Raw genomic sequence first — 24,167 nt, 5'->3', positions numbered from 1 at the left:
CTAATACAAGGCAGGCAGTTAACGGAAGACTGAGTTAACGCCGACAGCCACAGTGTCTTGAACCGGTCCTGGAAGGTCTGGGATCGCTGTAGGACGCTAAGACGGTCCTGGCACGTAACTGTTGGAACATGTCTTAGCGGTCTAGTAGCTCACCAACAGGGCCACCGCCATGTATATCCCGAAGTCAGGGGATTGCATCAGTGCGTTGCAACCCTGCTCAACTGTAAGGTGAGACGCTAGTTTCCCGCTTTCATTCGGCTTTCTGGCCGCTCTGGGTTCCGTTGCTCTAACGGCTCCCTCTTGCTCTTTCTTTCCACCTTTGTGCTGCGCGCTCCGCGCTCATCTCCTGTCTACCTTCCCTTTGCCCGGCCGCTCGGCCACTGCATGCTCTCTTGTCTGTTGCAGTCTCCTGTTGTTCACCCAGTCTCTGGGGACTCTTCCATTTCCCGCTTACCTTGTAATAACATCGAGGTTCCAGTCCGTTTTCATTCCTTTCCTAGGACGTTACCCCGCTCTTCAGTAAGCATCCTTGCTGTGCATTCTGGACCCTATAGTCCATTCCTCTTACCTGTGACTGGCCATTCAGGTTGAAGTCTTTCTCCGGTGGTCTATCTGCTCGAATACTCTACTCATCCATCACCCGACAGGTGGAACAACTGCTTTAGCGGCCATCCTGTTACCAAACCAAACCTACCTGCACTAGCTAAGGATACCAGGGTATTTCTGCCTGTCGGCTTTTCCCTGGAGTGGGGTTGGCTCCCCGGAGACCCCACTGCCAGGCTTTTTGCATATTAGTCAAAGTGGCCGCTGGGGGAGCCCGCCCTTACCTCTTCCAAAAGAAGGGAAAGAAGAAGACAGCACCTCAGAGGGGACAGAAGTAGATTGCGTCCTCTGACGACTCCTCATAAACACCAGGTGAGGAGTCGGAGGGAGAGGCTTGTATAGTCACCAAAAGTAACCCCATAGATTCTGAGACACGGCCTGGCTGGGCACTCTTACAGGAGCAGGCTGTTATTGGCAGCTCGGCCCAATACAGAGAGCTTTAGCCTGGCTCTCAGATAATACAGACCAGGCTGTTGTGGGCAGACAGACCCAGTACAGAGAGCTCTGGCTCGGCTTTGAGATAATACAAGGCAGGCAGTTAACGGCAGATTTGCCTGACACTGGGAGCCATGGCATGCCTGCGAACTCCTACAGGAAGAGGCAGTTAATGGCAGATTGGTCCAGTAGAGAGGGCGCTTTCCCATCTGTGATCCGGACTGAGCATGGTGTTAATGGCAGATTGGTCCATACTGACAGCCACGTCATAGCCTTGAGATTCTTCGGGAGCACGACTCTGCGTTTTGCACCTTTCCACAGTCCACGGACAGGACCCTGCTTAGCCTTGGAATACCTGCAGACACTACATGCACCCTATCTCTTCCTTCCCAAAGGCATCCGCACTCTAGTGCATGGCACTGGGCTGGGCTGCATTAGGGCTCTCAGACCCCACCTCTGCGACAGTCCTCTAGTTTAACCATCTTTTGCAGGTCCTTTACAGTCCACCGCAGTATGTCACCGAAGTTCAGATCTACCAAAGTTGTAAACGTTTTTATTGCTGATGTCACTGGCGAATATCTAGTGCTGATCTTTGTTGTAAAAAGTTTCTATGCTAAAGTCTGAACTACAATCGTCTAACTCGAATGGCTGTTGTGACATCACCCAGATATGATGGCTGTCCACAGCCTTGCTTAAGACTTTGGTGGTTTTTAGGTCTTCTCCAACTCCCTAAAATGAGAAAATTGGCCCATTTGCTGACAACTTTTTTGTGCAAATGTGGGGTCCCCCTCCCCTTATCCACTCCCCATACTCTGCCATTCCCTTTACTTTTCCAAATTTAAATCAACCCTTTTATTAATGTCCCCCTCTATATACTGTATTTAACCTTTTAACTTGTCTTCCCCTGTCACCCTGCCTATCCACAGTATGCCTTCTGTTTTGTCAACAACAAAACTGCTGTCTAAAGGGTAGTCTGTTTTTACCCCTTCAAGATCACGGTATGCGATTCACAATACCTGTTCTAGAATATTCTGTTCCTAATGGCCATTGAGGTTTCTCTCATTGGCCATACCTGCCTGTAATAACTGGGTGCTGATAACATTTGTTTAGTGTTTAATTACTGCTGAATGCTTTCGTAGCGCCCTCTGTGGGTGTCCGTCCTAAAATATTCCAGAAAAGTGTCTGCTCTGGACTACCCCACTACTAACGAGCGATCTAGAAGGGGGCATTGCTGATATTTGTTCTAAAATGCTGCTTTGCCAAGAGCTGTTCTAGGAACCCCAACTGTTGATGTGTGCCCCAGAATATTAATGTATTGATGGCTGCCCTTGAATATTCAGTAGGTGATGAAAGATGGCGAGTTGGTGGCTGTTTTGCAAAATTCCATCCTTGATGTCCGAGATGAAGATATCACCATCAAACCTGCAGACAAGGGCGGAGCCATAGTAGTTATGGATACGAGCTACTACACCACTCAATGTCTTGAACAACTCAACGACCAGACAACATACAGCAGATTGAACGGAGACCCCCTTCAGGGCCTAAAAACTAACATCGAGACCCTAATCAATAATGCACTCGAAAATGATTGGATTAGTGTTAAAACCAGTCAATTCCTTATCAATAAATATCCTATAACACCAGTATTTTATGGACTCCCCAAAATCCATAAGGACAGTCAGAAACCTCCACTAAGACCCATAGTTGCAGGGACGGAGAGTATATTCGATCCCCTGGCTATCTATGTAGACCGCCTTCTCCAGCCTCTGATCCAGGTAATTCCTACCTATCTCAAGGATACCACTGATTTTCTCAACTGCTTAGCAGAAATTTCAGCTATCAGTAGTGACTGCATCATATTCAGCATGGATGTATGCAGCCTATATACTTCCATACCCCATGAGGAAGGTATTAACGCTGTGGAATGGTTGCTCCTCAACTCGGAACAAATACGAGGTAACCCAGAGTTCATTATAGAATTACTGAAACTCATTCTACATAATAGTTACTTTAGATTTCAAAAGACCTTTTACAATCAAATATCCGGCACATCCATGGGCTCTGCTATGGCACCGGTCTATGCAAACTCTTTTATGCATAGATTTGAAACAGAACATGTCCTAGAGAACCAAATATGGTCGAGTAAGATCATATTATGGAAACGATTCATAGACGACATATTTGGAATCTGGTGCGGCACAAGAAGGGAATTGGACAATTTTCTGCTCTACATGAACACAGTACATTCCAAAATCAAATTCACAATGGATGTGGGGGAACCAGATCTCCACTTTTTAGATGTAAGCTTGAAGATCTATGAAGGCAAGATAGTGACCACCATTTATCATAAACCTACAGACGCTAATAATCTCCTACATTTCACCAGTTTTCATCCCAAACCGATGCTAAAAAGTCTCCCCTACAGTCAGATGCTGAGACTGAAAAGGATTATAACAGACCCAGCGGGCTTCGACATTGAATGTACTCAATTGATTGAACGCTTTGAGAAACGGGGTTATCCCCATGATATTTTACAAGATGCCAACGTTAGATCAAATCATCTAACACAGAAAGATCTGTTAGCACCTAAATCTAAAACTAGTTCCACTCCATTGATGTATATTTCTAAATATTCACGTCAAAGTTTCCAAATTGGAAAGTCAATAAGAAAACACTGGTCACTACTACAGAGTGATGAACATCTGAAAGAACTTTTTCCAAGAGCACCAATGATGGCTTTTAAAAGGGGTCGTAACCTTAGGGATAGACTCGTGAAAGCTGAAAGACCTGACAAGGAGAAACAAACATTCCTACAGACTAAAAAAATGGGTACTTTCCCATGTCTTAACTGCACCAATTGCAATAATGTAATTAAGGGAAACACCATCTCTCATCCATCGACTGGCAGGAAGATAAAGATCAGAAGCTTCGCCACCTGTTTAACAGCAGGCGTCATATATGCTTTGAAATGCCCGTGTGGTAAATTGTATATTGGACAGACCACGAGGTCCCTAAGAGAACGAATTTCAGAGCACAAGTCTACCATCCGTTGCCTAAATCAGAACTCACCGGTAGCCAGACATTTCATGGAAGCTAAACATAACATCAGCCAATTGAGATTTCAGGTCGTTGAAGTTGTTAGCAAACCACAGCGAGGTGGTAACTATACAAGATTGTTGTCACAAAGAGAAAAATTCTGGATATACCTTCTAGACACTAAATATCCAAGGGGACTCAATGAGGAAACATCCCTTAACTGCTTTATCTGAGCATTTTTTAACAGTCTAGATATGTTTGTCCTGTAGACCCTGCACCCTATAGTATACACCAACATACTTACTAAGTCTTGGGACATGGGTTGTCAGCAACGATCCAACAATTACCTACCTGATATATGAGATGATCAGTAACATAATGGCTCCCGATTGAACAATAGCCATCTGTTGCACAAATAGCACCGACTATGGGGACGCCACCATTTAAGTAGAGTATCTACGTCATGTTACACAGTTTGTACTCTTAAATGCTCAGTTGCAAGTAAGGATCCATAGTTGAGACCCTTGTCATAAGATGTAATCTACATTGGTATCCCCTAAGGCTAAACATTGAATATGTTACGTACAACTTAGAATGTGAGGACACCTGGTACTCGTAACCAGATGGTTCAGCCAATCACAAAGAATGTGAGGACACCTGGTAGATTTTTTATCAGATGTTTCAGCGAAGTGTAATAAAAGAAATGAATGTTTATGGGGACTCACCTATACTTGAATGCCTTAGTAATGCCACATTGTTTAGCACTATCACGTAAAAAACCATTTGAGAAAATTATTCTGATTTCTATATTTGATCACTATGGGTGAAGCATGGATTTCTCAAAATCATGCTATTGGCATCATCATCCTGTTTCAGTTATTTGATGATGCAACTCTGAATTGTTTACATGCTATTTCATTGATTTACTAGTGTTACCCAGACTGCTTAAGATGGCCGCCACATTCTGTTACGATTGGGTTAGTCCGTCTTTGATGTCTCTCCACTGAATCTAGCCCGCTAAATACCAGACTTCTTCTACACGGTCCCTGGTTTCCATGGAGATCGTGCTAACAACGAGCAGAACATTGCCGATTCAATAGAACATCGCGATGGATTAGGTACGCGTTCTTCTAACTTTCTGCACACTCGACTCACGCTATCTATACTTTACTAAGTTCTGCAGGCTTACCTACACTCCATTGTCCTTTTACAGACAACGGCTGGCTTTAGGACTTCGCCGATCAATTTTCACCTGCTCCCCCTGAGATGTTACACGTTTCCCAGAGACTACCACATCATTGAATCGTGCCGCAGAAAGGTATTTTGGCATATCCCGACCAATGTATTTTGGTTTTCACACTTGTATAGCTACATCGAATCACACATGGTGACCTGTACGTGATTACTATTTCATACAGGTCATATCGAGAGTGTCGGAACACCAACCGGCATCAGGAAAATACTTACATCGAGAACTTGGCTCCTCTAATATGCAACCTTTTGACGCACCGCTCACTGTGGGTGGCTTCTCAGCCACAACATTAGACCTCTATAGGTTAGTACACTTTACCTAGAAAATGTTTTTCCTTGTCAAAACAACTTCGTTGGGTGAGTAGCCCGCGTCAACCAGATTCAATTAAATTGTCCTCCTCTGGGTCATTATGTCTGCTAGACCCCCATTAGAGGTGCTAGGGAATGCACTAGACTGATATTCTTTGGAGTTGTTTTCAACTAAAAATATAGCAACCCTGGGTGTACTAAACTGAATTTGAACAATATAGAGCACAATATGTGTATATATTCAATCTGATTGTAGTTATGAAACTTTATTTTATTGATCAATGAAGCTTATATAGACATATACTCTCGTTTGATTGATTGATTTCTTTTTGATCTTCATTTCTATGTACACAATGACTAGACAGTAGATCCACAAAGGCTTCTGAAGAAGAGGAATCTCCTCGAAACGCGTCAAGCCACAGAAAGTGGAATCTCAATCAATCATCTTTACGTTGACATTATAATGTTGTTTTGTTTTTCCTGCCTTGACTACACATTGTTTTATGTATTAATAAATAGGTGCTCATTCCACTTTTGAACACCTAATAAACCAAAACGATTGTTCTCCTGTTCTAAGTTAATAGTCTCGACAAATCATTTTCCTATAGATAGTCTAAAAACAAATATTTTGAATTTTACCTTAAAATATCTACGCCCCTGTTGCGTAGACTTAGAGTGTGCAGGGGACGGGAGGACTCCAACCTTGGGTCCTCTTCCTTTGTTCCTAGTTAACGGCAGATTTGCCTGACACTGGGAGCCATGGCATGCCTGCGAACTCCTACAGGAAGAGGCAGTTAATGGCAGATTGGTCCAGTAGAGAGGGCGCTTTCCCATCTGTGATCCGGACTGAGCATGGTGTTAATGGCAGATTGGTCCATACTGACAGCCACGTCATAGCCTTGAGATTCTTCGGGAGCACGACTCTGCGTTTTGCACCTTTCCACAGTCCACGGACAGGACCCTGCTTAGCCTTGGAATACCTGCAGACACTACATGCACCCTATCTCTTCCTTCCCAAAGGCATCCGCACTCTAGTGCATGGCACTGGGCTGGGCTGCATTAGGGCTCTCAGACCCCACCTCTGCGACAGTCCTCTAGTTTAACCATCTTTTGCAGGTCCTTTACAGTCCACCGCAGTATGTCACCGAAGTTCAGATCTACCAAAGTTGTAAACGTTTTTATTGCTGATGTCACTGGCGAATATCTAGTGCTGATCTTTGTTGTAAAAAGTTTCTATGCTAAAGTCTGAACTACAATCGTCTAACTCGAATGGCTGTTGTGACATCACCCAGATATGATGGCTGTCCACAGCCTTGCTTAAGACTTTGGTGGTTTTTAGGTCTTCTCCAACTCCCTAAAATGAGAAAATTGGCCCATTTGCTGACAACTTTTTTGTGCAAATGTGGGGTCCCCCTCCCCTTATCCACTCCCCATACTCTGCCATTCCCTTTACTTTTCCAAATTTAAATCAACCCTTTTATTAATGTCCCCCTCTATATACTGTATTTAACCTTTTAACTTGTCTTCCCCTGTCACCCTGCCTATCCACAGTATGCCTTCTGTTTTGTCAACAACAAAACTGCTGTCTAAAGGGTAGTCTGTTTTTACCCCTTCAAGATCACGGTATGCGATTCACAATACCTGTTCTAGAATATTCTGTTCCTAATGGCCATTGAGGTTTCTCTCATTGGCCATACCTGCCTGTAATAACTGGGTGCTGATAACATTTGTTTAGTGTTTAATTACTGCTGAATGCTTTCGTAGCGCCCTCTGTGGGTGTCCGTCCTAAAATATTCCAGAAAAGTGTCTGCTCTGGACTACCCCACTACTAACGAGCGATCTAGAAGGGGGCATTGCTGATATTTGTTCTAAAATGCTGCTTTGCCAAGAGCTGTTCTAGGAACCCCAACTGTTGATGTGTGCCCCAGAATATTAATGTATTGATGGCTGCCCTTGAATATTCAGTAGGTGATGAAAGATGGCGAGTTGGTGGCTGTTTTGCAAAATTCCATCCTTGATGTCCGAGACTGAATGTTCCCCAGCTGGTGTTTGTCCCAATGTATGCCACTGCTGGTGTCTGTTCTGGAATCCATGTTAAGCGTGTTCTGATGTAGTCCGTACCTGATGCCTGTTGTGGAACATGCCCTTGCTTATCTGCAATGCAGAACACGAGAGTGATGTTGCATAGTGTGTGATATTCCATTGCAGATGATTAAAGCTGAATGCTGCTTCTCAGGTTCCCGTTACACGCTGATACGCCGTTGTTTCTCCTGCATCTCCAGAGCCTGTACTCTTTACCCTGCTGCACCTTCCAGTTGTCAGGATGGCCGAGCGGTCTAAGGCGCCAGACTCAAGAGCTGATTCTCTTTCCCAGCTGGGTGTTCTGGTCTCCAATTGGAGGCGTGGGTTCAAATCCCACTTCTGACACAACCTTTTTTTTTTTTTTTTCCAGCCGCTTTCGGATCGGGGTGATTCGCGCCACGGTATATAGACGGTCCTTAAACTTGCCAATCCTGACAGATCGCTCTAACTTGTAGGGGTGCGCACGGAGGGTGGGGAGAGCTGGGCTGTTGTCTTCAGGAAACACGTCACAGGAGGCGGGCTGAGCCCTGGCCACTGATTGGTGGTAAATCCCACTAGTTGCGCGTGAAGGACTGGAGCTGAGATGTATTCATTGGGCCATAGAGTACTGTAGGAGAGAGATCTGCGAGAGGACGTAACTTGAGTTTATTTTGCAGGTGACCTAGGTGTGTAAAATAAAATGTGAAAAATATCAGTAAAAGAATGCCGCGCCCAACGTGGGGCTCGAACCCACGACCCTGAGATTAAGAGTCTCATGCTCTACCGACTGAGCTAGCCGGGCTGCTGGTCACACAGTCTGCTGGTCGCCCTTTTCTTAGCACACCATTCCTAACTGGACAGCCTGTGAAGGGAGAGAGCAATGTGTGCTTGCATGTTTATGTGTGCTGCCTGTATGCCTGCACTCTATGTACGTGCATCTTTACGCAGCCGCTATGTCTCTGTGTTTGTCCATGTCTGCAGATATTTGTGGCGCTTCCCTTAATATGGTTATGTTATTGGTATCTTTCTGTGTAAGTTTATGTATGTCTACACATCTTTACTATGTGTGCAGCTAGCTTCCTCTTCCTACATGTGTCTCTGAAGTAAGTCTCTATGGATAAGTAGACCGTGTGTGTCTGTATCTGTGCGTGTGTGCCTGTGCACAGCCAAGCACACACTCGTTTGCGTCATTAAGACATGTACTGACCATAATCTACCCCCTATGCCATTCACAGATACTAGAAATCCAGGACCCCGAGATACAGGCTAAGAGTGGGTACAAAAAGAGCCCCATGGTCTGCCTGCGATCTCATACAGGAGCAGCTGTGTTAATAGCAGACTGGAGCAATACAGAGAGCTTTGTCCTGGCGGTGAGCCCTTATTGTAGCAGGCTTTTACTTGCAGATAAGCCCAGGGACGCCGTCAGGCCCTTTCAATCTTTGCAAATTAAAGTGGCCTCAAGTCTTGGGCAAGGGTATGGGGGGCAGCGACTTCCCCCATGTTTGCAGGATTTACAGACGTGTTATCACCTCATTGCCTCCAAACACTTGTTCCTCCACATCAGCCTCTTGCTGACAAAGAAGGGTTTATTGCTCTTCAGTGGGCAATTCATGTTTAGTATCCCTGCTGGATGGCCGTCTCCTGATAATCAGCGGCTAGTAACCTTCCCTTTTCGCCATTGTAATGTATGCACCCCAGGAGTGCCCCAGACTGTTTTCGCTCTCAGCAGGGGGCCACCAACCATCATGTTGAAATGGGCAACCAAACATCTTCAGCAGGGCCTTGGTAGGCCAACACAGGGAACTATGTCCTGTCAGTGAGCTCTTACAGCAGCAAGCTGCTAATGCCAGGTTGGTGCAATATACAGAACTATAGCCTGGCTGTGAGATAACACAGATCAGGCTCTTGGTGGCAAACAGGCCCAGTATAGAGAGCTCTGGCTCGGCTGTGAGCTAATACAAGGCAGGCAGTTAACGGAAGACTGAGTTAACGCCGACAGCCACAGTGTCTTGAACCGGTCCTGGAAGGTCTGGGATCGCTGTAGGACGCTAAGACGGTCCTGGCACGTAACTGTTGGAACATGTCTTAGCGGTCTAGTAGCTCACCAACAGGGCCACCGCCATGTATATCCCGAAGTCAGGGGATTGCATCAGTGCGTTGCAACCCTGCTCAACTGTAAGGTGAGACGCTAGTTTCCCGCTTTCATTCGGCTTTCTGGCCGCTCTGGGTTCCGTTGCTCTAACGGCTCCCTCTTGCTCTTTCTTTCCACCTTTGTGCTGCGCGCTCCGCGCTCATCTCCTGTCTACCTTCCCTTTGCCCGGCCGCTCGGCCACTGCATGCTCTCTTGTCTGTGGCAGTCTCCTGTTGTTCACCCAGTCTCTGGGGACTCTTCCATTTCCCGCTTACCTTGTAATAACATCGAGGTTCCAGTCCGTTTTCATTCCTTTCCTAGGACGTTACCCCGCTCTTCAGTAAGCATCCTTGCTGTGCATTCTGGACCCTATAGTCCATTCCTCTTACCTGTGACTGGCCATTCAGGTTGAAGTCTTTCTCCGGTGGTCTATCTGCTCGAATACTCTACTCATCCATCACCCGACAGGTGGAACAACTGCTTTAGCGGCCATCCTGTTACCAAACCAAACCTACCTGCACTAGCTAAGGATACCAGGGTATTTCTGCCTGTCGGCTTTTCCCTGGAGTGGGGTTGGCTCCCCGGAGACCCCACTGCCAGGCTTTTTGCATATTAGTCAAAGTGGCCGCTGGGGGAGCCCGCCCTTACCTCTTCCAAAAGAAGGGAAAGAAGAAGACAGCACCTCAGAGGGGACAGAAGTAGATTGCGTCCTCTGACGACTCCTCATAAACACCAGGTGAGGAGTCGGAGGGAGAGGCTTGTATAGTCACCAAAAGTAACCCCATAGATTCTGAGACACGGCCTGGCTGGGCACTCTTACAGGAGCAGGCTGTTATTGGCAGCTCGGCCCAATACAGAGAGCTTTAGCCTGGCTCTCAGATAATACAGACCAGGCTGTTGTGGGCAGACAGACCCAGTACAGAGAGCTCTGGCTCGGCTTTGAGATAATACAAGGCAGGCAGTTAACGGCAGATTTGCCTGACACTGGGAGCCATGGCATGCCTGCGAACTCCTACAGGAAGAGGCAGTTAATGGCAGATTGGTCCAGTAGAGAGGGCGCTTTCCCATCTGTGATCCGGACTGAGCATGGTGTTAATGGCAGATTGGTCCATACTGACAGCCACGTCATAGCCTTGAGATTCTTCGGGAGCACGACTCTGCGTTTTGCACCTTTCCACAGTCCACGGACAGGACCCTGCTTAGCCTTGGAATACCTGCAGAGACTACATGCACCCTATCTCTTCCTTCCCAAAGGCATCCGCACTCTAGTGCATGGCACTGGGCTGGGCTGCATTAGGGCTCTCAGACCCCACCTCTGCGACAGTCCTCTAGTTTAACCATCTTTTGCAGGTCCTTTACAGTCCACCGCAGTATGTCACCGAAGTTCAGATCTACCAAAGTTGTAAACGTTTTTATTGCTGATGTCACTGGCGAATATCTAGTGCTGATCTTTGTTGTAAAAAGTTTCTATGCTAAAGTCTGAACTACAATCGTCTAACTCGAATGGCTGTTGTGACATCACCCAGATATGATGGCTGTCCACAGCCTTGCTTAAGACTTTGGTGGTTTTTAGGTCTTCTCCAACTCCCTAAAATGAGAAAATTGGCCCATTTGCTGACAACTTTTTTGTGCAAATGTGGGGTCCCCCTCCCCTTATCCACTCCCCATACTCTGCCATTCCCTTTACTTTTCCAAATTTAAATCAACCCTTTTATTAATGTCCCCCTCTATATACTGTATTTAACCTTTTAACTTGTCTTCCCCTGTCACCCTGCCTATCCACAGTATGCCTTCTGTTTTGTCAACAACAAAACTGCTGTCTAAAGGGTAGTCTGTTTTTACCCCTTCAAGATCACGGTATGCGATTCACAATACCTGTTCTAGAATATTCTGTTCCTAATGGCCATTGAGGTTTCTCTCATTGGCCATACCTGCCTGTAATAACTGGGTGCTGATAACATTTGTTTAGTGTTTAATTACTGCTGAATGCTTTCGTAGCGCCCTCTGTGGGTGTCCGTCCTAAAATATTCCAGAAAAGTGTCTGCTCTGGACTACCCCACTACTAACGAGCGATCTAGAAGGGGGCATTGCTGATATTTGTTCTAAAATGCTGCTTTGCCAAGAGCTGTTCTAGGAACCCCAACTGTTGATGTGTGCCCCAGAATATTAATGTATTGATGGCTGCCCTTGAATATTCAGTAGGTGATGAAAGATGGCGAGTTGGTGGCTGTTTTGCAAAATTCCATCCTTGATGTCCGAGACTGAATGTTCCCCAGCTGGTGTTTGTCCCAATGTATGCCACTGCTGGTGTCTGTTCTGGAATCCATGTTAAGCGTGTTCTGATGTAGTCCGTACCTGATGCCTGTTGTGGAACATGCCCTTGCTTATCTGCAATGCAGAACACGAGAGTGATGTTGCATAGTGTGTGATATTCCATTGCAGTTGATTAAAGCTGAATGCTGCTTCTCAGGTTCCCGTTACACGCTGATACGCCGTTGTTTCTCCTGCATCTCCAGAGCCTGTACTCTTTACCCTGCTGCACCTTCCAGTTGTCAGGATGGCCGAGCGGTCTAAGGCGCCAGACTCAAGAGCTGATTCTCTTTCCCAGCTGGGTGTTCTGGTCTCCAATTGGAGGCGTGGGTTCAAATCCCACTTCTGACACAATCTTTTTTTTTTTTTTTCCAGCCGCTTTCGGATCGGGGTGATTCGCGCCACGGTATATAGACGGTCCTTAAACTTGCCAATCCTGACAGATCGCTCTAACTTGTAGGGGTGCGCACGGAGGGTGGGGAGAGCTGGGCTGTTGTCTTCAGGAAACACGTCACAGGAGGCGGGCTGAGCCCTGGCCACTGATTGGTGGTAAATCCCACTAGTTGCGCGTGAAGGACTGGAGCTGAGATGTATTCATTGGGCCATAGAGTACTGTAGGAGAGAGATCTGCGAGAGGACGTAACTTGAGTTTATTTTGCAGGTGACCTAGGTGTGTAAAATAAAATGTGAAAAATATCAGTAAAAGAATGCCGCGCCCAACGTGGGGCTCGAACCCACGACCCTGAGATTAAGAGTCTCATGCTCTACCGACTGAGCTAGCCGGGCTGCTGGTCACACAGTCTGCTGGTCGCCCTTTTCTTAGCACACCATTCCTAACTGGACAGCCTGTGAAGGGAGAGAGCAATGTGTGCTTGCATGTTTATGTGTGCTGCCTGTATGCCTGCACTCTATGTACGTGCATCTTTACGCAGCCGCTATGTCTCTGTGTTTGTCCATGTCTGCAGATATTTGTGGCGCTTCCCTTAATATGGTTATGTTATTGGTATCTTTCTGTGTAAGTTTATGTATGTCTACACATCTTTACTATGTGTGCAGCTAGCTTCCTCTTCCTACATGTGTCTCTGAAGTAAGTCTCTATGGATAAGTAGACCGTGTGTGTCTGTATCTGTGCGTGTGTGCCTGTGCACAGCCAAGCACACACTCGTTTGCGTCATTAAGACATGTACTGACCATAATCTACCCCCTATGCCATTCACAGATACTAGAAATCCAGGACCCCGAGATACAGGCTAAGAGTGGGTACAAAAAGAGCCCCATGGTCTGCCTGCGATCTCATACAGGAGCAGCTGTGTTAATAGCAGACTGGAGCAATACAGAGAGCTTTGTCCTGGCGGTGAGCCCTTATTGTAGCAGGCTTTTACTTGCAGATAAGCCCAGGGACGCCGTCAGGCCCTTTCAATCTTTGCAAATTAAAGTGGCCTCAAGTCTTGGGCAAGGGTATGGGGGGCAGCGACTTCCCCCATGTTTGCAGGATTTACAGACGTGTTATCACCTCATTGCCTCCAAACACTTGTTCCTCCACATCAGCCTCTTGCTGACAAAGAAGGGTTTATTGCTCTTCAGTGGGCAATTCATGTTTAGTATCCCTGCTGGATGGCCGTCTCCTGATAATCAGCGGCTAGTAACCTTCCCTTTTCACCATTGTAATGTATGCACCCCAGGAGTGCCCCAGACTGTTTTCGCTCTCAGCAGGGGGCCACCAACCATCATGTTGAAATGGGCAACCAAACATCTTCAGCAGGGCCTGGGTAGGCCAACACAGGGAACTATGTCCTGTCAGTGAGCTCTTACAGCAGCAAGCTGCTAATGCCAGGTTGGTGCAATATACAGAACTATAGCCTGGCTGTGAGATAACACAGATCAGGCTCTTGGTGGCAAACAGGCCCAGTATAGAGAGCTCTGGCTCGGCTGTGAGCTAATACAAGGCAGGCAGTTAACGGAAGACTGAGTTAACGCCGATAGCCACAGTGTCTTGAATCGGTCCTGGAAGGTCTGGGATCGCTGTAGGACGCTAAAACGGTCCTGGCACGTAACTGTTGGAACATGTCTTAGCGGTCTAGTAGCTCACCAACAGGGCCACCGCCATGTATATCCCGAAGTCAGGGGATTGCATCAGTGCGTTGCAACCCTGCTCAACTGTAAGGTGAGACGCTAGTTTCCCGCTTTCATTCGGCTTTCTGGCCGCTCTGGGTTCCGTTGCTCTAACGGCTCCCTCTTGCTCTTTCTTTCCACCTTTGTGCTGCGCGCTCCGCGCTCTTCTCCTGTCTACCTTCCCTTTGCCCGGCCGCTCGGCCACTGCATGCTCTCTTGTCTGTGGCAGTCTCCTGTTGTTCACCCAGTCTCTGGGGACTCTTCCATTTCCTGCTTACCTTGTAATAACATCGAGGTTCCAGTCCGTTTTCATTCCTTTCCTAGGACGTTACCCCGCTCTTCAGTAAGCATCCTTGCTGTGCATTCTGGACCCTATAGTCCATTCCTCTTACCTGTGACTGGCCATTCAGGTTGAAGTCTTTCTCCGGTGGTCTATCTGCTCGAATACTCTACTCATCCATCACCCGACCGTTGGAACAACTGCTTTAGCGGCCATCCTGTTACCAAACCAAACCTACCTGCACTAGCTAAGGATACCTGGGTATTTCTGCCTGTCGGCTTTTCCCTGGAGTGGGGTTGGCTCCCCGGAGACCCCACTGCCAGGCTTTTTGCATATTAGTCAAAGTGGCCGCTGGGGGAGCCCGCCCTTACCTCTTCCAAAAGAAGGGAAAGAAGAAGACAGCACCTCAGAGGGGACAGAAGTAGATTGCGTCCTCTGACGACTCCTCATAAACACCAGGTGAGGAGTCGGAGGGAGAGGCTTGTATAGTCACCAAAAGTAACCCCATAGATTCTGAGACACGGCCTGGCTGGGCACTCTTACAGGAGCAGGCTGTTATTGGCAGCTCGGCCCAATACAGAGAGCTTTAGCCTGGCTCTCAGATAATACAGACCAGGCTGTTGTGGGCAGACAGACCCAGTACAGAGAGCTCTGGCTCGGCTTTGAGATAATACAAGGCAGGCAGTTAACGGCAGATTTGCCTGACACTGGGAGCCATGGCATGCCTGCGAACTCCTACAGGAAGAGGCAGTTAATGGCAGATTGGTCCAGTAGAGAGGGCGCTTTCCCATCTGTGATCCGGATTGAGCATGCTGTTAATGGCAGATTGGTCCATACTGACAGCCACGTCATAGCCTTGAGATTCTTCAGGAGCACGACTCTGCGTTTTGCACCTTTCCACAGTCCACGGACAGGACCCTGCTTAGCCTTGGAATAGCTGCAGAGACTACATGCACCCTATCTCTTCTTGCCCAAAGGCATCCGCACTCTAGTGCATGGCACTGGGCTGGGCTGCATTAGGGCTCTCAGACCCCACCTCTGCGAGAGTCCTCTAGTTTAACCATCTTTTGCAGGTCCTTTACAGTCCACCGCAGTATATCACCGAAGTTCAGATCTACCAAAGTTGTAAACGTTTTTATTGCTGATGTCACTGGCGAATATCTAGTGCTGATCTTTGTTCTAAAAAGTTCCTATGCTAAAGTCTTAACTACAATCGTCTAACTCGAATGGCCGTTGTGACATCACCCAGATATGATGGCTGTCCACAGCCTTGCTTAAGACTTTGGTGGTTTTTAGGTCTTCTCCAACTCCCTAAAATGAGAAAATTGGCCCATTTGATGACAACTTTTTTGTGCAAATGTGGGGTCCCCCTCCCCTTATCCACTCCCCATACTCTGCCATTCCCTTTACCTTTCCAAATTTAAATCAACCCTTTTATTAATGTCCCCCTCTATATACTGTATTTAACCTTTTAACTTGTCTTCCCCTGTCACCCTGCCTATCCACAGTATGCCTTCTGTTTTGTCAACAACAAAACTGCTGTCTAAAGGGTAGTCTGTTTTTACCCCTTCAAGATCACGGTATGCGATTCACAATACCTGTTCTAGAATATTCTGTTCCTAATAGCCATTGAGGTTTCTCTCATTGGCCATACCTGCCTGTAATAACTGGGTGCTGATAACATTTGTTTAGTGTTTAATTACTGCTGAATGCTTTCGTAGCGCCCTCTGTGGGTGTCCGTCCTAAAATATTCCAGAAAAGTGTCTGTTCTGGACTACCCCACTACTAACGAGCGATCTAGAAGGGGGCATTGCTGATATTTGTTCTAAAATGCTGCTTTGCCAAGAGCTGTTCTAGGAACCCCAACTGTTGATGTGTGCCCCAGAATATTAATGTATTGATGGCTGCCCTTGAATATTCAGTAGGTGATGAAAGATGGCGAGTTGGTGGCTGTTTTGCAAAATTCCATCCTTGATGTCCGAGACTGAATGTTCCCCAGCTGGTGTTTGTCCCAATGTATGCCACTGCTGGTGTCTGTTCTGGAATCCATGTTAAGCGTGTTCTGATGTAGTCCGTACCTGATGCCTGTTGTGGAACATGCCCTTGCTTATCTGCAATGCAGAACACGAGAGTGATGTTGCATAGTGTGTGATATTCCATTGCAGATGATTAAAGCTGAATGCTGCTTCTCAGGTTCCCGTTACACGCTGATACGCCGTTGTTTCTCCTGCAGCTCCAGAGCCTGTACTCTTTACCCTGCTGCACCTTTCAGTTGTCAGGATGAGCGGTCTAAGGGCCAGACTCAAGAGCTGATTCTCTTTCCCAGCTGGGTGTTCTGGTCTCCAATTGGGGGCGTGGGTTCAAATCCCACTTCTGACACAACCTTTTTTTTTTCCAGCCGCTTTCAGATCGGGGTGATTCGCGCCACGGTATATAGACGGTCCTTAAACTTGCCAATCCTGACAGATCGCTCTAACTTGTAGGGGTGCGCACGGAGGATGGGGAGAGCTGGGCTGTTGTTTTCAGGAAACACGTCACAGGAGGCGGGCAGAGCCCTGGCCACTGATTGGTGGTAAATCCCACTAGTTGCGCGTGAAGGACTGGAGCTGAGATGTATAGATTGGGCCATAGAGTACTGTAGGAGAGAGATCTGCGAGAGGACGTAACTTGAGTTTATTTTGCAGGTGACTTAGGTGTGTAAAATAAAATGTGAAAAATATCAGTAAAAGAATGCCACGCCCAACGTGGGGCTCGAACCCACGACCCTGAGATTAAGAGTCTCATGCTCTACCGATTGAGCTAGCCGGGCTGCTGGTTGCACTGTCTGCTGGTCGCCCTTTTCTCAGCACACCATTCCTAACTGGACAGCCTGTGAAGGGAGAGAGCAATGTGTGCTTGCATGTTTATGTGTGCTGCCTGTATGCCTGCACTCTATGTACGTGCATCTTTACGCAGCCGCTATGTCTCTGTGTTTGTCCATGTCTGCAGATATTTGTGGCGCTTCCCTTAATATGGTTATGTTATTGGTATCTTTCTGTGTAAGTTTATGTATGTCTACACATCTTTACTATGTGTGCAGCTAGCTTCCTCTTCCTACATGTGTCTCTGAAGTAAGTCTCTATGGATAAGTAGACCGTGTGTGTCTGTATCTGTGCGTGTGTGCCTGTGCACAGCCAAGCACACACTCGTTTGCGTCATTAAGACATGTACTGACCATAATCTACCCCCTATGCCATTCACAGATACTAGAAATCCAGGACCCCGAGATACAGGCTAAGAGTGGGTACAAAAAGAGCCCCATGGTCTGCCTGCGATCTCATACAGGAGCAGCTGTGTTAATAGCAGACTGGAGCAATACAGAGAGCTTTGTCCTGGCGGTGAGCCCTTATTGTAGCAGGCTTTTACTTGCAGATAAGCCCAGGGACGCCGTCAGGCCCTTTCAATCTTTGCAAATTAAAGTGGCCTCAAGTCTTGGGCAAGGGTATGGGGGGCAGCAACTTCCCCCATGTTTGCAGGATTTACAGACGTGTTATCACCTCATTGCCTCCAAACACGTGTTCCTCCACATCAGCCTCTTGCTGACAAAGAAGGGTTTATTGCTCTTCAGTGGGCAATTCATGTTTAGTATCCCTGCTGGATGGCCGTCTCCTGATAATCAGCGGCTAGTAACCTTCCCTTTTCGCCATTGTAATGTATGCACCCCAGGAGTGCCCCAGACTGTTTTCGCTCTCAGCAGGGGGCCACCAACCATCATGTTGAAATGGGCAACCAAACATCTTCAGCAGGGCCTTGGTAGGCCAACACAGGGAACTATGTCCTGTCAGTGAGCTCTTACAGCAGCAAGCTGCTAATGCCAGGTTGGTGCAATATACAGAACTATAGCCTGGCTGTGAGATAACACAGATCAGGCTCTTGGTGGCAAACAGGCCCAGTATAGAGAGCTCTGGCTCGGCTGTGAGCTAATACAAGGCAGGCAGTTAACGGAAGACTGAGTTAACGCCGACAGCCACAGTGTCTTGAACCGGTCCTGGAAGGTCTGGGATCGCTGTAGGACGCTAAGACGGTCCTGGCACGTAACTGTTGGAACATGTCTTAGCGGTCTAGTAGCTCACCAACAGGGCCACCGCCATGTATATCCCGAAGTCAGGGGATTGCATCAGTGCGTTGCAACCCTGCTCAACTGTAAGGTGAGACGCTAGTTTCCCGCTTTCATTCGGCTTTCTGGCCGCTCTGGGTTCCGTTGCTCTAACGGCTCCCTCTTGCTCTTTCTTTCCACCTTTGTGCTGCGCGCTCCGCGCTCATCTCCTGTCTACCTTCCCTTTGCCCGGCCGCTCGGCCACTGCATGCTCTCTTGTCTGTGGCAGTCTCCTGTTGTTCACCCAGTCTCTGGGGACTCTTCCATTTCCCGCTTACCTTGTAATAACATCGAGGTTCCAGTCCGTTTTCATTCCTTTCCTAGGACGTTACCCCGCTCTTCAGTAAGCATCCTTGCTGTGCATTCTGGACCCTATAGTCCATTCCTCTTACCTGTGACTGGCCATTCAGGTTGAAGTCTTTCTCCGGTGGTCTATCTGCTCGAATACTCTACTCATCCATCACCCGACAGGTGGAACAACTGCTTTAGCGGCCATCCTGTTACCAAACCAAACCTACCTGCACTAGCTAAGGATACCAGGGTATTTCTGCCTGTCGGCTTTTCCCTGGAGTGGGGTTGGCTCCCCGGAGACCCCACTGCCAGGCTTTTTGCATATTAGTCAAAGTGGCCGCTGGGGGAGCCCGCCCTTACCTCTTCCAAAAGAAGGGAAGGAAGAAGACAGCACCTCAGAGGGGACAGAAGTAGATTGCGTCCTCTGACGACTCCTCATAAACACCAGGTGAGGAGTCGGAGGGAGAGGCTTGTATAGTCACCAAAAGTAACCCCATAGATTCTGAGACACGGCCTGGCTGGGCACTCTTACAGGAGCAGGCTGTTATTGGCAGCTCGGCCCAATACAGAGAGCTTTAGCCTGGCTCTCAGATAATACAGACCAGGCTGTTGTGGGCAGACAGACCCAGTACAGAGAGCTCTGGCTCGGCTTTGAGATAATACAAGGCAGGCAGTTAACGGCAGATTTGCCTGACACTGGGAGCCATGGCATGCCTGCGAACTCCTACAGGAAGAGGCAGTTAATGGCAGATTGGTCCAGTAGAGAGGGCGCTTTCCCATCTGTGATCCGGACTGAGCATGGTGTTAATGGCAGATTGGTCCATACTGACAGCCACGTCATAGCCTTGAGATTCTTCGGGAGCACGACTCTGCGTTTTGCACCTTTCCACAGTCCACGGACAGGACCCTGCTTAGCCTTGGAATACCTGCAGAGACTACATGCACCCTATCTCTTCCTTCCCAAAGGCATCCGCACTCTAGTGCATGGCACTGGGCTGGGCTGCATTAGGGCTCTCAGACCCCACCTCTGCGACAGTCCTCTAGTTTAACCATCTTTTGCAGGTCCTTTACAGTCCACCGCAGTATGTCACCGAAGTTCAGATCTACCAAAGTTGTAAACGTTTTTATTGCTGATGTCACTGGCGAATATCTAGTGCTGATCTTTGTTGTAAAAAGTTTCTATGCTAAAGTCTGAACTACAATCGTCTAACTCGAATGGCTGTTGTGACATCACCCAGATATGATGGCTGTCCACAGCCTTGCTTAAGACTTTGGTGGTTTTTAGGTCTTCTCCAACTCCCTAAAATGAGAAAATTGGCCCATTTGCTGACAACTTTTTTGTGCAAATGTGGGGTCCCCCTCCCCTTATCCACTCCCCATACTCTGCCATTCCCTTTACTTTTCCAAATTTAAATCAACCCTTTTATTAATGTCCCCCTCTATATACTGTATTTAACCTTTTAACTTGTCTTCCCCTGTCACCCTGCCTATCCACAGTATGCCTTCTGTTTTGTCAACAACAAAACTGCTGTCTAAAGGGTAGTCTGTTTTTACCCCTTCAAGATCACGGTATGCGATTCACAATACCTGTTCTAGAATATTCTGTTCCTAATGGCCATTGAGGTTTCTCTCATTGGCCATACCTGCCTGTAATAACTGGGTGCTGATAACATTTGTTTAGTGTTTTATTACTGCTGAATGCTTTCGTAGCGCCCTCTGTGGGTGTCCGTCCTAAAATATTCCAGAAAAGTGTCTGCTCTGGACTACCCCACTACTAACGAGCGATCTAGAAGGGGGCATTGCTGATATTTGTTCTAAAATGCTGCTTTGCCAAGAGCTGTTCTAGGAACCCCAACTGTTGATGTGTGCCCCAGAATATTAATGTATTGATGGCTGCCCTTGAATATTCAGTAGGTGATGAAAGATGGCGAGTTGGTGGCTGTTTTTTGCAAAATTCCATCCTTGATGTCCGAGACTGAATGTTCCCCAGCTGGTGTTTGTCCCAATGTATGCCACTGCTGGTGTCTGTTCTGGAATCCATGTTAAGCGTGTTCTGATGTAGTCCGTACCTGATGCCTGTTGTGGAACATGCCCTTGCTTATCTGCAATGCAGAACACGAGAGTGATGTTGCATAGTGTGTGATATTCCATTGCAGATGATTAAAGCTGAATGCTGCTTCTCGGGTTCCCGTTACACGCTGATACGCCGTTGTTTCTCCTGCATCTCCAGAGCCTGTACTCTTTACCCTGCTGCACCTTCCAGTTGTCAGGATGGCCGAGCGGTCTAAGGCGCCAGACTCAAGAGCTGATTCTCTTTCCCAGCTGGGTGTTCTGGTCTCCAATTGGAGGCGTGGGTTCAAATCCCACTTCTGACACAACCTTTTTTTTTTTTTTTTGCAGCCGCTTTCGGATCGGGGTGATTCGCGCCACGGTATATAGACGGTCCTTAAACTTGCCAATCCTGACAGATCGCTCTAACTTGTAGGGGTGCGCACGGAGGGTGGGAAGAGCTGGGCTGTTGTCTTCAGGAAACACGTCACAGGAGGCGGGCTGAGCCCTGGCCACTGATTGGTGGTAAATCCCACTAGTTGCGCGTGAAGGACTGGAGCTGAGATGTATTCATTGGGCCATAGAGTACTGTAGGAGAGAGATCTGCGAGAGGACGTAACTTGAGTTTATTTTGCAGGTGACCTAGGTGTGTAAAATAAAATGTGAAAAATATCAGTAAAAGAATGCCGCGCCCAACGTGGGGCTCGAACCCACGACCCTGAGATTAAGAGTCTCATGCTCTACCGACTGAGCTAGCCGGGCTGCTGGTCACACAGTCTGCTGGTCGCCCTTTTCTTAGCACACCATTCCTAACTGGACAGCCTGTGAAGGGAGAGAGCAATGTGTGCTTGCATGTTTATGTGTGCTGCCTGTATGCCTGCACTTTATGTACGTGCATCTTTACGCAGCCGCTATGTCTCTGTGTTTGTCCATGTCTGCAGATATTTGTGGCGCTTCCCTTAATATGGTTATGTTATTGGTATCTTTCTGTGTAAGTTTATGTATGTCTACACATCTTTACTATGTGTGCAGCTAGCTTCCTCTTCCTACATGTGTCTCTGAAGTAAGTCTCTATGGATAAGTAGACCGTGTGTGTCTGTATCTGTGCGTGTGTGCCTGTGCACAGCCAAGCACACACTCGTTTGCGTCATTAAGACATGTACTGACCATAATCTACCCCCTATGCCATTCACAGATACTAGAAATCCAGGACCCCGAGATACAGGCTAAGAGTGGGTACAAAAAGAGCCCCATGGTCTGCCTGCGATCTCATACAGGAGCAGCTGTGTTAATAGCAGACTGGAGCAATACAGAGAGCTTTGTCCTGGCGGTGAGCCCTTATTGTAGCAGGCTTTTACTTGCAGATAAGCCCAGGGACGCCGTCAGGCCCTTTCAATCTTTGCAAATTAAAGTGGCCTCAAGTCTTGGGCAAGGGTATGGGGGGCAGCGACTTCCCCCATGTTTGCAGGATTTACAGACGTGTTATCACCTCATTGCCTCCAAACACTTGTTCCTCCACATCAGCCTCTTGCTGACAAAGAAGGGTTTATTGCTCTTCAGTGGGCAATTCATGTTTAGTATCCCTGCTGGATGGCCGTCTCCTGATAATCAGCGGCTAGTAACCTTCCCTTTTCACCATTGTAATGTATGCACCCCAGGAGTGCCCCAGACTGTTTTCGCTCTCAGCAGGGGGCCACCAACCATCATGTTGAAATGGGCAACCAAACATCTTCAGCAGGGCCTGGGTAGGCCAACACAGGGAACTATGTCCTGTCAGTGAGCTCTTACAGCAGCAAGCTGCTAATGCCAGGTTGGTGCAATATACAGAACTATAGCCTGGCTGTGAGATAACACAGATCAGGCTCTTGGTGGCAAACAGGCCCAGTATAGAGAGCTCTGGCTCGGCTGTGAGCTAATACAAGGCAGGCAGTTAACGGAAGACTGAGTTAACGCCGATAGCCACAGTGTCTTGAATCGGTCCTGGAAGGTCTGGGATCGCTGTAGGACGCTAAAACGGTCCTGGCACGTAACTGTTGGAACATGTCTTAGCGGTCTAGTAGCTCACCAACAGGGCCACCGCCATGTATATCCCGAAGTCAGGGGATTGCATCAGTGCGTTGCAACCCTGCTCAACTGTAAGGTGAGACGCTAGTTTCCCGCTTTCATTCGGCTTTCTGGCCGCTCTGGGTTCCGTTGCTCTAACGGCTCCCTCTTGCTCTTTCTTTCCACCTTTGTGCTGCGCGCTCCGCGCTCTTCTCCTGTCTACCTTCCCTTTGCCCGGCCGCTCGGCCACTGCATGCTCTCTTGTCTGTGGCAGTCTCCTGTTGTTCACCCAGTCTCTGGGGACTCTTCCATTTCCTGCTTACCTTGTAATAACATCGAGGTTCCAGTCCGTTTTCATTCCTTTCCTAGGACGTTACCCCGCTCTTCAGTAAGCATCCTTGCTGTGCATTCTGGACCCTATAGTCCATTCCTCTTACCTGTGACTGGCCATTCAGGTTGAAGTCTTTCTCCGGTGGTCTATCTGCTCGAATACTCTACTCATCCATCACCCGACCGTTGGAACAACTGCTTTAGCGGCCATCCTGTTACCAAACCAAACCTACCTGCACTAGCTAAGGATACCTGGGTATTTCTGCCTGTCGGCTTTTCCCTGGAGTGGGGTTGGCTCCCCGGAGACCCCACTGCCAGGCTTTTTGCATATTAGTCAAAGTGGCCGCTGGGGGAGCCCGCCCTTACCTCTTCCAAAAGAAGGGAAAGAAGAAGACAGCACCTCAGAGGGGACAGAAGTAGATTGCGTCCTCTGACGACTCCTCATAAACACCAGGTGAGGAGTCGGAGGGAGAGGCTTGTATAGTCACCAAAAGTAACCCCATAGATTCTGAGACACGGCCTGGCTGGGCACTCTTACAGGAGCAGGCTGTTATTGGCAGCTCGGCCCAATACAGAGAGCTTTAGCCTGGCTCTCAGATAATACAGACCAGGCTGTTGTGGGCAGACAGACCCAGTACAGAGAGCTCTGGCTCGGCTTTGAGATAATACAAGGCAGGCAGTTAACGGCAGATTTGCCTGACACTGGGAGCCATGGCATGCCTGCGAACTCCTACAGGAAGAGGCAGTTAATGGCAGATTGGTCCAGTAGAGAGGGCGCTTTCCCATCTGTG

The 24,167-nt window shown here is 47.9% G+C and overlaps 3 non-coding genes across 3 annotated transcripts; all 3 read left to right on the top strand.

Annotated features, from left to right (window-relative positions):
- Positions 1-7,951: 7,951 nt before the first annotated feature.
- On the top strand, positions 7,952-8,061 carry TRNAL-CAA (transfer RNA leucine (anticodon CAA)). Its single transcript has 2 exons — positions 7,952-7,989; positions 8,016-8,061. It is a non-coding gene; the product is annotated as a tRNA-Leu (tRNA).
- Positions 8,062-12,377: 4,316 nt separating this feature from the next.
- TRNAL-CAA (transfer RNA leucine (anticodon CAA)) lies at positions 12,378-12,487 on the top strand. Its single transcript has 2 exons — positions 12,378-12,415; positions 12,442-12,487. It is a non-coding gene; the product is annotated as a tRNA-Leu (tRNA).
- Positions 12,488-21,219: 8,732 nt separating this feature from the next.
- Positions 21,220-21,329, top strand: TRNAL-CAA (transfer RNA leucine (anticodon CAA)). The gene is made up of 2 exons: positions 21,220-21,257; positions 21,284-21,329. It is a non-coding gene; the product is annotated as a tRNA-Leu (tRNA).
- The last annotated feature ends 2,838 nt before the right edge of the window (positions 21,330-24,167 follow it).

This window comes from Ambystoma mexicanum, chromosome 13 (assembly GCF_040938575.1).
Source record: "Ambystoma mexicanum isolate Mex_15411 chromosome 13, UKY_AmexF1_1, whole genome shotgun sequence".
Classification (NCBI taxonomy): Eukaryota; Metazoa; Chordata; class Amphibia; order Caudata; family Ambystomatidae; genus Ambystoma; species Ambystoma mexicanum.
Note: the sequence above shows the minus strand (reverse complement) of the source record. Positions and strands in the feature narration are given on the sequence as shown.